The sequence below is a fragment of the Lithobates pipiens genome, unplaced genomic scaffold, assembly GCF_037356315.1.
Source record: "Lithobates pipiens isolate NorthernLeopardFrog02 unplaced genomic scaffold, aLitPip1_a1.2 Scaffold_19, whole genome shotgun sequence".
Classification (NCBI taxonomy): domain Eukaryota; kingdom Metazoa; phylum Chordata; class Amphibia; order Anura; family Ranidae; genus Lithobates; species Lithobates pipiens.
Genome location: NW_027507764.1, coordinates 59,106,406 through 59,125,122, shown reverse-complemented (window position 1 = coordinate 59,125,122; position 18,717 = coordinate 59,106,406). Strand labels below are relative to the sequence as shown.

The 18,717-nt window shown below is 47.6% G+C and overlaps 1 long non-coding RNA gene across 1 annotated transcript; it reads left to right on the top strand.

The window, feature by feature from the left end:
• The first annotated feature begins 680 nt into the window (after positions 1-680).
• On the top strand, positions 681-18,140 carry LOC143996000 (uncharacterized). Its single transcript, XR_013277494.1, has 2 exons — positions 681-2,269; positions 17,795-18,140. It is a non-coding gene; the product is annotated as an uncharacterized LOC143996000 (long non-coding RNA).
• The last annotated feature ends 577 nt before the right edge of the window (positions 18,141-18,717 follow it).

Genomic DNA, 18,717 nt, shown 5'->3' with positions numbered 1-18,717 from the left:
CCATTACTTTTTGAAAGCTTCAGAGGGAGACAAAAACATGAACATCCAGTTCTCCTGGTATGATTTGTAATTACACAGGACCATGCTACAAGGGCTTTTCATGTTTAAAAATTCTTTTCATTAGAATTCTTCAAGAAGTTAATTTTCAAGTAAAACAAAAAATATAGCCTGGGGGAGATTTCCCACAGCAATTTATTGCTCTCAGACTAAGAGTGTTCAGTGGGGAGGTGTTGCCAATTTTTTACATATTTTTTATGTTTTAGAATCCTTGTAGCCAGATATACATTATAATTAATACATATACAAAATAAACCCTGCGCTTATTTTTCAGATAGCGGAAAGGAGGGTGCTGCACCTTTAACAAGCCTGAATACAAGACTTACACCCAAATTAAACAAAAAGTGAGCATACTTCCTAAAAAAAAATCATTGACACTCAGTGCTTCAATAAAATACCATAAAATCGTCAGTGTATCAATGTAAATGATGACATAAATAATGAATTCAAATAAATCTTCCCAATACTTCATAATTCATATTCAATTAGTGACATAAATGTATAAAACATAATTCAGTGTAAAAAAAAGTCCCAAAATAACAGATAGTCCAACTCCTCAGGTAAAATCCAAGTGTTCTAGTGATGCATAAAAGTGAACACAGGGGGCGTGGCTTGGCGTCAAACGGTAATGGACGTCTAACCCTCGTGCTCCGGTCTACAGGGGAAGATCATACGAACAGAGCGGAGCCAGAAAGCAGCGCTGACATGGGGAAACAGAAGGGGAGCGCATCCCCGACCCGATCCCGTTCCCTTAGGGGATCGGATACACAACAGAGCCACGGTATACCAGAGATATTCCGGACGCAGCCATGCGAGGCCCCGGTTTTATCTCGGGCCTACTCCAGAACAGCACAATCCTCCAGCCTGAACCCCTCAGGAAGACACCAGGTGCAGTCCCCACAGCCCAACACAGCTGCTGAGCAGCCCCTAAGCATTGGAGACCTGAAATCAGTGGCAGAGGATATTAAAGCCACATTAGCAACGGCCATTAAGGACCTCAGGAGGCACCTCCACTCCATGACAATGCACATGGATGAAATAGAAGAAACAACAATGCACAATGAGAATGCTATACACCAGCTGCAAACATCCTCTCAAGCGAACAATGTCCAGTTCAGAGAAGTGCACAGATACATGGAGGACCTGGACAACAGCGGCCGATGACACAACATACAGGTGAGAGGCATGCCAGAATCGATCGACCATACCCGACTTGCCCAGGCCACTATAGCCATATTTAATGACCTTCTATAAAAGTCCCCTGAATCTCACATTGAATATGAGCATCTGCATAGAGCCCTCAGACCCAAGAGACTCTGACCCACTCAGAGATATAATATGTTGTTTGGTCAACTTCAAACTAAAAGAGGTGCCAGGTGCTCTTTCCCTCATCCTATATGTTCCAAGGCACAGAGATAAAAAAATTCAAGACCTGTCACCCATCACTCTCCAGAATAGAAGGGATCTGCGCCCACTCCTGGAGTTACTGCAAGCAGACGGAATCCAGTATCGCTGGAAATTCCCCTTCTGCCTCTTGGCCTCAGCACAAGGCCGCAGAGTCCCAGAAGATCTCAACGCATTCTGTGAAACACTAAACATACCCCACGTTGAACTACCTGACTGATACAGAACCCTCCAACCTCCTCATCTCAGGAGATCCGCGTCAATAGATGCCATACCAGTCCGAGATGATTTTCACATCTGCAGATCCAATTCGCTCAGAACCACCACATCCGCAGGATCCAGAAACGCCGCTAATAGTCCTACAGCCTCCCCTGAACATAGAAGGCCCCACCATGGGGGTCCAGAGTAAGGAACAATCTTCCCTTCTCTCTTCTACCACCTGAACCCAGCAAACCAACCACTTTATGTTTGGTTCAAGAGGATACCTGGCTCTCTGGAGTACCACCAAACACTTCAACACAAGCAGACCACAGTCACCGGATTGGAACTGATCCATACTTCAAATGACCAACGCAATGCTAATACATCACTCGAAGCTCTACAACGGTCATGCATTCTGACCCCATGACTTGCCCTCAACCGGAAGAGAGCCCTGTCTTCTCGCCAGCATACAACACATGCTCAAGAAGCAGGTTACCACCAAATGGTCTGAATATCTACATGGGAAGAAACGGGGGGCAATCCCTACATCACAGCATACACACTTCCAACTTGATCCTCCTCATGCAAGTATGAATATACCTACTAGGTAATGAATAATTTCTAAGACTTCTAAATAATGCTATAAACATGAGCTCCCCTTACCCCCCTCCCAAATTTGCATAACTTCCCTCCCCCAATCCACCTTCTTCCCAGTTCTCACACTATCCCAGTGACTGCAGTACGTGATGGACAATAGAATCCATAAAGGTAATACCCTAGGGAGGGGGAGATAGAGGAGAGGGGGGAAATAAAAAAAAAAGAAAGAAAAGGAGAATATATTGTCCCACAGGCCGCAGTTAAAAGACTGACCATTGGCACTACACAATAGAGGCTCAATCTCCTAATCATAGGGACAATTTCATGAGGATACTAAACTGGCTTTCACCAATGCTCCTCCCCTCATCCTATATTCCTAAACAACTCCCCTCTTGTAACAACAGGGCTCCTCTGACAACACCATTCTCCCCCAGCCCCATTTAAGAATAAACAAATGCCTACAATTGGGCTCTCCAATCAATACGGCAACAATCTTGGTCTAATTTGACATCCCTTAAACACCAAACGCCCTATCAGCCAGGCTATCCACATTAACTCGTCCTCACTCAAACATGGAAATAATCCAAGGTGTCCAGCCGAGATAAGATTTGCAGTGAAGCCAGGATCCACAAAAAGGGGGAAAAAGGTTTTGAATGACATACTGGTCCCAGTTACCTGTTGCCTGTTACCATGTTTTGTTTAGGTTGGATATTGCTTGTTGTTGGGATTTGACACATCTCCCTGCTGTGTCACACTTAACTAACGACTGAAAAATTAACATTGTCCAAATATTATTTCTGCTCTCCATTAATATTGTTCTAGTAAGCAGCCAAGCAAAGATGTCTGGGGGGGGTCCCCGCCACATGGGGCTGAAACCTACACCTCACTTGTGCTACATATCCCACCTATTCGCTTTCTGGACAACCATCCAGCCAGGTAGGCGAGGCGAGTCTATCCCTACAACCAACTCTCAGAAACATACCCACAGGAAAAAAAAAAAATGAGGGGCTTCGCCCACACGATTCGGACAAGATTCGACACTACAGTAAAGTAAATACAGTACTGGCAAAATACCCTATTGGCATAGCAATAATATTCTAAGGCCGCGTACACACGCGCGGACTGTTCGCCCAACTTTGTCCGCTGAACAGTGTTTGGGCGGACAGTCCGCTCGTGTGTGGGCTTTCAGCGGACAGTTTCAGCGGACAGTTGGACGGACAAGGTTTTTCGGAAATTCCGTAAAACTGTCCGCTGAAACCTTGTTTCAGCGAACAGTCCGCTCGTGTGTAGGCTTGTTCGTCAAACAAAGTTGCGCGCATGCTCAGAAAGGATTTTCACGCCGAAAGCTATAATGCAGTGTATAGGACGTCGTATTTTTCGTCCCGTCGTGCGTGCCGTTCACGTCATCGCGCACGGTTTCAGCAAACTGTTCGTCCGTCGTGTGTGGCCATGTCCGTCAATGCTAAGTTTGAGCGGACTGTTTGCCGAAACTGTTGGACGGACAAAGTTGGGCGAACAGTCCGCGCGTGTGTACGCGGCCTTACAGTTTCACAATGGCGCTAAACCCCCTTTAAATCAAACTGACCAATACCCACTTGCAAATTGCCGAGGATACCACACATCAGACCAACCTGGTATACCTCAGCCCCTAGAAATCCTCTTACCATACTATAGCCTACAATTTCCTACCACTCTACTACTGAGTCTCCCCTCTGCCGAACCGTTGTCCTAATATATAAAGTCAGAACTAAGGGCTCCTCCACCTAACACTAATACCTTCCTCTGGGGACCAGAGGTCTTTACTGTCCAACGCATCACTACCACACCGGCGCCTTCCACTTCTCCACACTACCGAAATATATCCATTCCCATTGACCCTTACCGGACCACACGACACCCCATAAGGAAGGTATTAACACCTTTCCTTACTTCTGGAATACTTCTTACCCCTTTCCCTCATCTGGGAAAATTCCCCCCGTCCTCTCCTCCTCACCCTCTATAACCCCCTCATATAACACCTCCCTCCCTCTTCCTTACCCACCCACTTTATTCTCTTTGCCCCTTTTTCACCTCCACTGACCCACATCCCCATCTCCCGCTGACCCCCTCAGTCTCTGCTACCCCAACATCTCATCCACAACCCACCCCCCAAGTAATCAATATCTCCACCACCCACATCTAACTATCTCTACCTACACCTAAGCAAGATATCAGACGATCAACTCCTAACTTTCTCACTTATGCCTCGTACACACGATCAAACAATCTGGTGGAAAAGTCCAGCAAACTCAAGTCCGCTGGACAATCCCGCTGTGTGTGGGCTCTGGCGGACTTTTTTTACCCAAAAGTCCGGCGGACTAAGAAAGTATTTTTGCACTCCAATCTGTCCGCCGGACTCGCATTTTGGCGGACAATCCGGCCGTGTGTGTGCCAGTCCGCCGTACTTTTGAAATGAACGTACTTTTCCCGCCCGGAGAAAATTCCGCTCATTTTGAGCGCATCTCCAGGTAGCCGGGGCCAGCGAAGGAGGCGGATTCCGATAAGCCCCCCGCCCGCAGACCCCGACAACCAACGGCAAAGGCCCTTGTCCTCATCAACATGGGAACAAGGTGCTTTGGGTTGGGGGGGCCGTGCAGCCCCCCTTCCCCAAGGCACCCCCCCATGTTGAGGGCACGCGGCCTGGCATGGCTCGGGGGGGGGGGGGGGCGCTCGCTCGTCCCCACCCCCTTTCCTGGCCGGCCGGGTAGCATGCTCGGATAAGGGTCTGATATGGACCTAGGGGGGACCCCCACGCCGATTTTTTCGGCGTAGGAGTTCCCCTTTAAGTCCATACCAGGTGACGGGGCCAGCGACGCCTCCTTCGCTGGCCCCGGCTACCGGGAGACATGAGCGGACTTTCCTCCACGAGTGTGGACTAGTCCGTTCATTTCAAAAGTATGGCGGATAGTCTGGCGGACTTAGTACGCCGTATTAGTCCGCTGAAAAAGTGCCGTGTGTGGGCAAGTAGCTCGTTCGCAAAGTCCGGTTGACAGTCCGGTGGAAAGTCCGCCAGACTAAGTCCGCCGGATAGTCTGCTACGTGTGTACGCGGCATTACTAGAAGTCCCTCCACCCACACATCATGTTGCATAAAGACCCCCCATCAAACATACCACATTGAAAATAGTATCTGTGAATGCAAAAGGGCTTAATATTCCAGAAAAGCGTAGCCAAGTTCTTTCCCAAATGCACAAACTAAAAGCCAATATCGTCTTCCTACAATAATCGCATTTTCGCACAGACAAGATTCCTAAACTCGCAAACCACCTGTTTCAAACCTGCCTATCACTCTACCAACTCCCATGCAAAAACCAAAGGAGTTTAAATTTTGATCTCCAAAAATGTAAACTGGAAACACATGGACTCGCTTATAGATGAGGAAGGCAGGTGCATCTTTTTAAAGGGGAAGATTCAAGGCTGACCTGTAACCTTGGCTAACATTTACAGCCCAGACTCTGCACAAGCAAGCTTCTTTAGACAGATCTCCCAACTTCTGACATAGTTTTCTACTGGTATAACCATTCTTGGAGGAGACTTTAACGTAGCTCTATATCCGCTATTAGACACCTCTTCAGGTACCACCTCGCTACCCTACGCTAACTGCAATTCCAAAATCTACTCCTGCATGAAACATGGTGCACCCTCCATCCCAACGAAAGGGATTATACATTCTTCTCCGCCCCTCATAATAAATACTCTAGAATTGATTATCTCTCCCAGGCGGATCTCCCTTTCCTCTCCCATGCCACTATTGAACCTATGCTCTTATCCGACCACCACCCAATCACCATAACGTTAACTTTCCCAGACCAACATACATGTTTGAAGACATGGCGCCTAGACTCTACCCTACTAACAACAGAAGAAGACATAATAGCCACTAGACAAGCCATACAAAACTTCTTCCTAGAAAACGACAACGGAGAAACTGCCCCGCTAACACAATGGTAAGCCCACAAGTGTGTCCTAAGAGGTAAATTCATTGCCTTAAAAACTGCTCGAAAGAAAATACAACAAGCCACGATTACAATTCTGATCCAAAAAATGAAAAAGCTAGAGTAAGCACACAAACAGACCCAAGCCCAACAGACATACCTTGACCTTACACAAGCCCGGGAACTTCTCCTAACAGAATTATCCCACAAAAGAAAACGTAAATTTATCCTACAACAGAAGTTATTCTACGAATTTGGAAACAAAAGTGGAAAATACCTAGCCAGAGCTATTCAGAAAAACAAAGCCCAGACCAATATTCACACTATCAATGACCCCCATGGCAGACCAAAAGTCACAGCCCCAGATATAGCTTCCCAGTTTGAGGCATACCACTCCAATCTTTACAATCTTAACACACAATCAGTCGACCCCCGAAACTATTAACAACCCATGCGCCCTTATTAAAAACTTTCTAATTGAACACTGCCCAAAACCCATTGACAAGGAAGACACATGCCTCTAAGAAAACCCCATCTCAGAGGACAAACTAAAAACCACAATCAAACAGTTAAAATCAGGAAAGAGCCCCGGCCCAGACGGGTTCACAGCCACCTATTTCAAAACCTTTACAGAAGTATTCACGAATCCCCTCCTAAAGGCCTATAACTCTCTCTCGTCCTCTACGCTCCCCTTCAACAGACCTCTCGAGGCACATATCACAGTCATACCCAAGGAAGGAAAAGAAAAAACACTAGTAGCCAACTACAGACCGATTTCCCTACTAAATGTGGGCATAAAGCTTTTTGCCAAAATCCTTGCCAGTCGCTTGCTTTCCTTCCTACCACCCCTGATAAAAAAAAAGACCAACTAGGCTTTGTTCCAGGGAGGGAGGCAAGGGACAACACGATTAAAGCCATAAATCTGCATCATTGGATGACCACCAACAAACACAAAGGGGTTTTTTTTGTCGTGGGACGCGGAGACGGCATTCGACAGACTGGCATGGGACTACATGGAAGCAGTATTGAGACATCTAGAGCTTCAAAATCGAATGTTCAACTCAATAATGTCACTATATACAACTCCAACTGCGAAGGTCCGGATCAATGGCCATCTGTCAGACGCCTTCCCCATAGCCAACGGAACAAGACAAGGATGTCCACTCTCCCCAATTCTTTTCATAATAACCCTGGAATCTCTCCTGAACTGCCTCAGAAACAACGAAAATATTAAAGAAATACCCATAGCAAACCGCACCTATAAGCTAGCAGCTTTTGCTGATGACATCCTACTTTCCCTTAGCGAGCCTCATATCTCAATCCCAAACTTACTGAAAGACTTCAAACTCTTCCAACACCTTTCCAATTTTAAAATCAATTTTTCCAAATCCCATGCCCTTAATATCACCATTCCTAAAGATACAGTCACTTCCCCTTCCGATGGCAACATGATACAATCAAATACTTAGGAATTAACCTAACAGCGAACCTCTCAGACCTTTATGCTAGAAACTACCTGCCCATTCTCAGAACTGTATCTGATGATCTCAAAAGATGGAACAAACCACAATTCTCCTGGTTCGGATGTGCTGCGATTCTTAAAATGAACATCCTGCCTCATATTGTATACATCATACAAACCATACCCATAAAACTCCCCCCAGCCTTCTTCTTATCCTACAAAAGAATATCTACAACATTTTTATGGGGACAAAAACGTCAGAGAATATGACACCCTAGCATGACCGAAAACAAAAAGGAGGTATCAGTCTCTCGGACCTTAAAAAATATTACTGGGCCTGCCATCTTACCAGGACCCCATGGATATTGCCTATCCATATACCCCCCCCCCCACAAAAGGAACACCCTCTTATTGAACTGACACTTCTCTTTTTTAGGGAGTCGTGCAAAAAATTAAGGACCTCCTCTGCCCCAGGACCTTTAACTCCTATAAAACTTCCTTCCCCCCAGGGATGTCTACGCAATTCTTAAGATACCATTTGCAGCACCCAGAAATATTAGCGCATCAATTCTTTCACAACGGCTCTCTCCTAGACCGCCTCTCACTAACGCCCACTCACACCAACAAACCTATCCCGCACTGGACATACTTCCAAATCTGGCTTTTTTTTTTTTTTACAAGAAATCAATCGTGATTCTTCTATCACACAGTTGCTGACCCCATTTGAACACCTATGCTCCCAGTCCAGCCCCCAACAACACTTAATCTCTAGGGATGAGCTTGGTGTTCGATTGGAACCCATGTTCGACTCGAACACCAGCTGTTCGCCTTTTCGGCGAAGCCAGAACACTGTGGGCCATTCTCGCCAAATTTGCATGGCGCTCACGGCCCACAATGCACTGTGCCATCGCAGTGCATTGCTGGCTCATGATTGGCCAAGCATGCACTGTGACCCCGCATGCTTGGCCAATCACAGCGCCGGCAGCGAGGAGAGCCATGATTGGCCACAGGCAGGATGCCTGTGGCCAATTATAGCTCAGGCTGTGTAGTACACGCCCCACACTATATAAGGCAGTGAGCGGCGGCCTTGTGCAGTGTTTCAGCATCTGCAGGAGTTAGTGGTTGTTGTCTGTGTGCTTCCAGCACAGAATACATCTGTATCTACCCTTTATTGCTGTTCTCTAATTGAACCATCTCCCATCTGCAGGAGTTAGTGGGTGTTGTCTGTGTGCCTTCAACGCAGAATAAATCTGTATCTGCCCTTTATTGCTGTTCTCTAATTGAGCCATCTGCCATCTGCAGGAGTTAGTGTGTGTAGTCTGTGTGCCTTCAACGCAGAAGACACCTGCATCTACCCTTTATTGCTGTTCTCTAATTGAGCCACCTGCCATCTGCAGGAGTTAGTGGGTGTTGTCTGTGTGCCTTCAGTGTAGTATACCCCGTATCGACCTTTATTGCTCTTCTCTAATTGAGCCATCTGCCACCTGCAGGAGTTAGTTGGTGTTGTGTGCCTCCAGCGCAGTATGCACCTGTAGCTACCTATATTGCTGTTCTCTAATTGAGCCATCTGCAGAAGTTAGTTGGTGTTGTGTGCCTCCAGCACAGCACAGTATACACCTGTATCTACCCTTTATTGCTGGTGTTCTATAATAAAGGCATCTGCAGGAGTTAGTAGATGTTTTGTGCCTCCAGCACAGCACAGTATACACTGGTATCTACCCTTTAATTGCTGGTGTTCTATAATAAAGGCATCTGCAGGAGTTAGTGGGTGTTGTGTGGCTCCAGCACAGCACAATATACACCTGTATCTACCCTTTATTGCTGGTGTTCTATAATAAAGGCATCTGCAGGAGTTAGTTGGTGTTGTGTGTCTCCAGCCCAGTATACACCTCTATCTACCCTTTATTGCTGGTGTTCTATAATAAAGGCATCTGCAGGAGTTAGTTGGTGTTGTGTGCCTCCAGCCCAGTATACACCTGTATCTACCCTTTATTGCTGGTGTTCTATAACAAAGGCATCTGGAGGAGTTAGATGGTGTTGTGTGCCTCCAGCCCAGTGTACACCTGTATCTACCCTTTATTGCTGGTGTTCTATCATACAGGCATCTGGAGGAGTTAGTGGGTGTTGTGTGCCTCCAGCACAATATACACTGCCCAATTGCTGGTTTTCCCATCTCCCTGCAGGCTATTACCATGTCTGGAAGGCCAACAAGGAGAGGCAGACAGGCACAAGCCAATAAAAGAGGGCAAGCAGGCTCTGTGTCTAGTGACAACAGTGCTGGTCGTGGACACGGTGCATCATCATCAGCACGTGGCCATGGGACATGCTTGTCCTTTATTGCTGTTCTCTAATTGAGCCATCTGCCATCTGCAGGAGTTAGTGGGTGTTGTCTGTGTGCCTTCAAAGCAGAATACATCTGTATCTACCCTTTATTGCTGTTCTTTAATTGAGCCATCTCCCATCTGCAGGAGTTAGTGGGTGCTGTCTGTGTGCCTTCAACGCAGAATAAATCTGTATCTGCCCTTTATTGCTGTTATCTAATTGAGCCATCTGCCATCTGCAGGAGTTAGTGGGTGTTGTCTGTGTGCCTCCAACGCAGAAAACATCTGTATTTACTCTTTATTGCTGTTCTCTAATTGAGCCATCTGCCATCTGCAGGAGTTAGTGGGTGTTGTCTGTGTTCCTTCAGCATAGTATACACCTGTATCTACCTTTATTGCTCTTCTCTAATTGAGCCATCTGCCATCTGCAGGAGTTAGTTGGTGTTGTTTGCCTCCAGCGCAGTATACACCTGTAGCTACCTATATTGCTGTTCTCTAATTGAGCCATCTGCAGGAACTAGTTGGTGTTGTGTGCCTCCAGCCCAGTATACACCTGTAGCTACCCTTTTATTGCTGGTGTTCTATTATACAGGCATCTGCAGGAGTTGTTGAGGTGTTGTGTGCCTCCAGAACAGTATACACTACCCAATTGCTGGTTTTCCCATCTCCCTGCAGACCGTTACCATGTCTGGAAGGCCAACAAGGAGAGTCAGACAGGCACAAGCCAATAAAAGAGGGCAAGCAGGCTCTGTGTCTAGAGACAACAGTGCTGGTCGTAGACATGGTGCATCGTCATGAGCACGTGGCCATGGGACACGCTTGTCCTTATTTTCGGCAGCTAGACGTGTTGAGCTGCATCATGCCAAAGACTTGGTAGAGTGGATGACCAAGCCCTCTTCATCCTCCTCATCCTCTCTCATCCAGGCTCAAGGTACTAGCAAAGCAGCTGCCAATGCATCCTCTTCCCTTGTCTCAATGTCATCATCAGTGACTCCTTCCCTAGACCCACCACGTCCTCCTGAGGAGTCCCCCGAACTCTTTGAGCATAAGTGTTGGGTACATGCTCCAGGAAGATGCCCAGTGTTTTGTAGGCTCTGATGATGATACTCAGCTAGAGGAAGGCAGTAGCGTAAGTTCAGAGAGAGGGGATGCTCAAAAAGGACAGCAATCTAGCAGTCATGTTCCACAAGCTGCAGCATACTGCCAGGTTTGCTCCAGCGATGAAGAGGGAGGGGATTATGAGGGCACTGACTCCACGTGGGTGCCGGGTAGGAGAGAGGAGGAGGAGGAGGAGGCACATGTACAACGAGGCAGGATGCCCTCCGGGGGTCAGCTTAGGGGCAGCACACCGACTGAATCACACCGCAGAGCTCCGCCTGTGCAGGGCACTGCCCCTGCACTTTATTCTAAAAGTTCTTTGGTGTGGGCCTTTTTTGAGACGAGTGCATCAGATCGCAAGCAGGCATAGCAGCTATTTGCAACATAAGTCTCAAGCGTATCTCGCGTGGCCAAAACATCAGCCGCTTGGGCACCACATGCTTGACCAGACATATATTGACCTGCCATGCAGCTCGTTGGCAAGCGTACCTCAAAGACCCACATCAAAGAACAAAGCGGACCTCTCCTTGCTCCTTATCAGCTGGGATCTCCAACCCCACTAGACCTTCAGTCCTCTCTGAAACCTGCTCTGAGAGGAATGAAGGTGTAGAATTAGGTGTGTCACAGCCAAGTGCTTCCGGGCACTCTGCTAGCAGTACACCCACGTCCAATTATAGCAGGCAAATTTTCCTGCCCCAGCTGCTAGACCGTCGAAAGAAGTTCACTCCCAGCCATCCACATGCCCCGCGGTTGAATGCTAGCTTGGCTAAATTGCTAGCCCTTCAACTGCTGCCTTTTCAGTTGGTAGACTCGGCCCCCTGAGTTTGTACAATGTGCGGTTCCTCAGTAGCAGGTCCCCAAACGCCACTTTTTCTCATGGAAGGTGATTCCGGCTCTCTACCAGCATGTGGAAGGCAATGTCCTTGCCTCGCTGGACAGGGCGGTCAGTGGTAAGTTGCATATTACCGCTGACTCATGGTCCAGAAAGCATGGACAGGGACATTACCTGTCTTTTGCCGCATACACACGTAGCGGACTATCCGACGGACTTAGTCTGGCGGACTTCCTGCCAGACTGTCCGTCGGACTTTCTGAACGGGCTACTTGCCCACACACAGCTCTTTTTCAGCAGACTAATACGGCGTACTAAGTCCGCCGTACTATCAGCCCTACTTTTGAAATGAACGGACTCTCCCACACACGCGGAGGAAAGTCCGCTCATTTTGAGCGCGTCTCCAGGTAGGCGGGGCCCGCGAAGGAGATGTCGCTGGCCCCGCCACCTGGTATGGACTTAAAGAGGAAACCCAACCTCGAAAAAAATCGGCGTGGGGGTCCTCCCAGGTCCACAACAGACCCTTGTCTGAGCACGCTACCCGGCCGGCCAGGAAAGGGGGGGACAAGCGAGCGACCCCCCCCTCCTGAGCCGTACCAGGCTCAACATGGGGGCCCCCCACCCCAAAGCACCTTGTCCCCTTGTTGATGAGGACAAGGGCCTCTTCCCGACAACCCTGGCCGTTGGTTGTTGGGGTCTGCGGGCGGGGGGCTTATCGGAATCCGGGAGCCCCCTTTAATAAGGGGGCCCCCGGATACCGACCCCCGGAGCTGTGCAATAAACAATTTTATCTTGTGTGTTGTGTTTTTTTTGTACTTTATTTTACAGGTGAATGAGTAGGGATACATTGTACCCCATACTCATTCACATAGGGTGGGGGGCCGGTATCCGGGGGCCCCCTTATTAAAGGGGGCTCCCGGATTTCAATAAGCCCCCCGCCTGCATACCCCGACAACCAACGGCCAGGGTTTTCGGGAAGAGGCCCTTGTCCTCATCAACATGGGGACAAGGTGCTTTGGGGTGGGGGGGGCCGCGCGGCAACCCCTTCCCCAAGGCACCCCCCATGTTGAGGGCACGCGGCCTGGTACGGCTCAGGAGGGGGGGGCGCTCACTCGCCCCCCTCCCTTTCCTGGCCGGCCGGGTAACGTGCTCGGACAAGGGCCTGGTATGGACCTGGGGGTTCCCCTTTAAGTCCATACCAGGTGGCGGGGCCAGCGACGTCTCCTTCGCGGAGACCCACTCGAATGAGCAGACTTTTCTCCGGGCGGGAAAAGTCCGTTCATTTCAAAAGTACGGCGGACTGGCACGGCCGGATTGTCCGCTGAAATGCGAGTCCAGCGGGAAGATTGGAGTGCAAAAATACTTTCTAAGTCCGCCGTACTTTCGGGTCAAAAAAGTATGCCGGAGGCTACACACGGGGGGATTGTCCGCCGGACTTGAGTTTGCCGGACTTTTCCACCCGATTGTTTGATCTTGTCTACGCGGCATTTCACGGCCCATTGTGTCACTCTTCTGGCAGCTGGGAAGGATGCAGGACAAGGTGCAGTAGTGTTGGAGGTTGTTCTGCCACCGCGCCTCCAAAATGCTACTACTGGTTGTGACACACCTCTCTCCTCCACCCCCTCCTCTTCTTCTTCCTCCATGGCCTCTTCCAGTGCTCTGTCCTCAGAACCAGCGGTGCTCCATAGGTGTTCAAGGGGCTACGCAAGTACGCAGGCAAAACAATGCCATGCAGTGCTTGCGCTGGTTTGTTTGAGGGACAGGAGCCACACTGGGGCAGATATTTTGTCAGCTCTGCAGGGGCAGGCCGAGAGGTGGTTGATGCCACGCTAGCTTAAGCCAGGATTGGTGGTTTGCGACAATGGCATCAACTTCCTCTCTGCCCTCCGACAGGGACAAGTGACCCATGTGCCCTGTGTGGCTCACGTCCTTAACCTGGTGGTGCAGCGGTTCTTGGGCAGGTACCTGGGCTTGCAGGATGTCCTGAAGCAGGCCAGGAAAGTCTGTGTGCATTTCCGCCGATCATTTAATGCCTATGCTCGGCTGGCTGAGCTCCAAAAGGAGTTGAACCTGCCCAAGAACCGCCTTATACTGTATGTGACATGCCCACCAGGTGGAACTCAACATTGGCCATGCTGCAGCGGCTGCACACGCAGCAGAGGGCCATCAATGTGTACCTGTGCAATTACGGCACCAGGACAGGGTCAGGGGAGCTTGTTTTTTTCTCACCATGCCAGTGGGGCATGATCAGGGATGCCTGCACTGTCCTGTCACCGTTTGAGGAGGCCACAAGGATGGTGAGCAGTGGCAGTGCCTCTCAAGGCCCCCTTTATCCAGACAGTGTTCCTGCTGTGTCACTCATCACACAGGAAGAGGATGAGGAGGAGGAGGAGGAGGAGGATGATTGTGTCAGCATGGTGGTGGAGGCTGGCTCTCAGCAGCAGTCTTGTAGGGATGATTTACAGTCCCAAGAAACCCATGGACTTGTACGTGGCTGGGAGGAGGTAGCTGCGGATCATGTTGTCCTTATTGACCCAGAGGACTCCAGACCGAATGCCTCAGCTAACCTACGCTGCATGGCCTCCTTGATCCTGCAAAGCCTGCGGAAGGATCCTCATATTCTTCGGATCAAGGAGAGGGACCATTACTGGCTGGCCACTCTCCTTGATCCACGGTACAAGGGTAAGGTTGCCGACCTTATCTTGCTTTCGCAGAGGGAGCAGAGGATGAGACATCTCTGGAAGGCCTTGCAGAAAGGTCTGTGCAATGCGTTCCCAGAGACTGGGAGGTTACAAACTCCTGGTCCTGGACAACATGTTGCTGAGGCATCCGTCAGAAGGAGTGGTGGAGAAGGTGGCCGCCTGACCGATGCGTTCAGACAATTTTTTAGTCCGCAGCCCCAAGGTATGTTCGGTTCCAGCAACCATCGCCAATGTCTGATTTACATGGTGCAGGAATACCTAGGGGCAAGGTCAGACTTGGACACCTTTCCCACTGAAAATCCTCTGGCTTACTGGGTCTTGAGGATGGATCACTGGCTAGAGCTTGCACAGTATGCAATTGAGCTACTGGCTTGTCCTGCATCCAGCGTTCTTTTGGAACGCACCTTCATTGCTGCGATCACAGGGTGCGCCTGTCCACCGACTCGATTGATCGACTGACCTTAATAAAGATGGATCAGTCTTGGATCACCCACAGCTACCTAGCACCTGAAGCTGATGTAACCGAATAGTTTTTTGAAATATTACATCCCTTCAAGACTGCCTATGCTGATGCTGAGTGACTGTCCTTTTATGTTATTTGTCTATCCTCTTCCTCCTCCGCTGATATTTTGGAAGAACATTTTTGGTTCTGGGTGATGCCACCAGCCCAATTTTTCAGCCCCTGTTTAACAGGGGCGTTTAATTACAATTTTAGATGCAATGCTTTGCAGCAGGGCTCATTCCTGCACCATAACTAGAGTATATGGGAGAGGTTGCAGTGTCGTGGCACCAGCACCAGTGCCTAAGGCCCAATTTTTCAGCCCCTGTTTAACAGGGGCATGTAATTACAATTCTTGATATAATATTTCACAGCAAGGCCCGTTCCTGTGCCCACCGAGAGTAACTCTGAGGACTTATAGTGTTGTGGCACCAGCACTACCAAATGCCCAATTTTTCTACCACTGTTCAACAATGGCATGTAATTACAATTCTTGATATAATCGTTCATAGCAGGGCGCTCCAGCGCCTACCAAGAATCACTTTGAGGGCTTACAATGTTGTGGCAACACCAACACCTTGTTCCGCCATTTCTGAAGAGCATATAGGGCAGGCACCTACTTTCAAACATCCAACTTACAAATGTCTGCTACTTGCCAACGGAAGGAGACAACAGGAAGTGAGATGAAAAAAGACGGACGGCAAAACAAATTATACAGGGCTGATAACCCTTCCCTATGTTTTCCAAAAAGCTTAAAAATAGATTTTTTGACTGGAGCTACACTTTAAAAATGTACCAGTTGAAAATTAAAAACAGATTCTACTTAACACAACAAACCTACACAGTCCCTGTCTTGTTTGCACCACCTGTATACTGCTGTTCTTAGTATATAGGGCCTGGGGGTCCCACGTCTTTCCTTTTTTTAATATGGGTACGGGGTTCCCCTTAAAATCCGTACAAGACCCAAAGGGGCTGGTAATGGGCAGGGGGAGCTACCCATGCTATTTTTCTCAATGATTTTCATCCATGTTGCCGAAACCAGATATTACATTAAAACCGCAAGCAGTTTTAAACTTTTTTTCCGTTAAATGTCATTTTGTGCAGGGACTGTTCTAAACGCGGGAAACACTTGGCACTTCACAGGCATACTATAGACACCCTCAGGCACGATATTTAAAGGAATATTTCACTTTTTTTTCACTTTAATTGTCATTAAAATCAGTGCTCCCGCAAAAACGGCCATTTTAAAAAACATTTTAGGCATTGACCCATGTCCCCTGGGGCAGTAGCCAGGTCCCCAAACCCTTTTTAGGACAGTATCTTGCATATTAGCCATTAAAATTAGCACTTTTTATTTCGATTGTTTGAGTTCCATAGACTTCAATGGGGTTCTAAAGTTTGCACAAATTTGCGGTCCGTTCGAAAGTTCTGGTGCGAACCGGGGGGTGTTCAGCTCATCCCTAATCCTGGCAATTACACATGCTATGGACGGTATCAGGGAGTGGGGAAATCTCTTGGGAATTTCACTAAGGGTTACTGTGAATCTTATAGTGAGGCATCTGCAGATTTAGTACAAAATCAAGTCCAGTCTTTGGAAGATGTTTACTGGATCTGCGGAGACATGAACATTAGAAGCAGGTTGACAGGGCAGTGGACAGGAGAATGTGCACTGGCAAAAGCCATAATGCCTCTACATATTTTCCCAGAAACCACTCCATGGGTGGAGTTAAATACAGCCAGCACACCCAGGTCTACTAGGAGTGCAGGAGTACCCCAGCAGGGAGTTTTGACTCCCATGTATATATAGATGCCATAGGGGTCCCAAGAGGAGTCCCAGATGATTTCAAAGCAAGAGACCAGGTAGCAGCAGGATTTGAATCCCTGATTCCCATCATCACTGTAAACAAGAATGTAGATTGGATAAATTACATCTACTACAACGGACAAAGATTTGTCAACTACACCAGAGATATGCTCCAAGGTTTAGCCAAACAACTGGAGGCCAACTCACACTTGACCTTCCAGAACTGTATGGCTCTAGATATGGTCCTAGCTGAGAAGGGGGGCATGTGCAAGATGATACCTGAAACAAGTACATGCTGTACTTACATCCCAGATAACACTGGCCCAAATAGTAAGGTGGATTTAGCCATCCAGAAACTTGAGGACTTGTCCAAGGAATTAAAAAATAATTCAGGGCTCACCAACCCCTGGGACCAGTACTTCACTTGGATAAAAGGGGGGTGGCAGGGATTATTAACACAGGTAATAATAGCCATCTTGATAATGGCTGCCATAATCTGTTGTGTTCTCCCCTTTCTCAAGAGGTGTGTGGAAAAAACTGTTGACCAAGCTACCCCCACGTTTATGAACCAAGACTTGATGGTGATTACATGCTACACCCCATTACATACACTCTTCCCCCAAGATGCCACACACAGCCCAAAAGAGTTGCTGCAAGGGAAATGGGCCAGGTGGATAGGATATTAGCATGAGGGACAGTTTTGCAATAGACATTCCAGGGGGGAACTGTAATGGATATAACTGAAATATCACAATGAAATGTTTATTCCATAATATGTTTTTAAATATATAAGTACACGTTTCAAACAAGCTTCTGCTTATTAGCCTTAAACTCATATTCAATAGATAATTTGCACAACTCACCCCTCCCTTATCATGGAACAGCAAGAGTTAATGAAAAGACTGCACCTGCTTCTACACCCAAAGAGACAACATCGATGTGGAGCAGCAAGATACCTACCCTATATGGCTTTAATAGAATGCTACTCCCCTATATGGACAAGGACCCAGCTTAATATCTATGAACTGTCATGCATTATCATTATCATAATTATCATAAGATGTATACGTTTTTGTGATCACTTTGTAGTTTGCATAAGCCTGCCTAATCTGATAACAAAATGTCTGGCTATCAGTATCACTATATACATTCAAAACAGGAACTGAAATAAACAAAAAGTTGATACGCTGATACTGTGTCTGTCTCAGTGAATTTTGCTTTTGGTGTGGCCACAACCTAATACTGTTAATCTGACCAGGAGCAGAAATAATCTTGGACCTTGACTGGTTCTAACCAAAACAACAGCAGATAGAGACACATTGGTGTTGATTTACTAAAATCAAAAAGACTGTGCACTCTGCAAGTGCAGTTGCTCCAGAGCTTAGTAAATGCAGTAAAGTATCACTTTGAAAAGAATACCCAATCACGTCTAAAGAAAATGAAAAAAAATGCATTTTTGCTTGCACATGATTGGATAATGGAAGTCAGCAGAGCTTCAGCTCATTTACTAAGCTCTGAAGCAACTGAACTTTGCAAAGTGAATGGTCTATTTGCCTTTAATAAATCACCCCCTCTGTCTTATGTGTATTAACCTTAAAAGTACTAGCAAAATCAGTAAAATACACAGCTAGAAAAGAAAGGGGTGTTTTTTTCATTTAAGCACAATATGTTAACAGTATTGTCCAAAGCTTCTCTTTGAGAAACAAACTCTACTTGGTCCAAGTGAATAAGAGATAGCATGTATAATAATGATAGCAGGTTTTAGGTG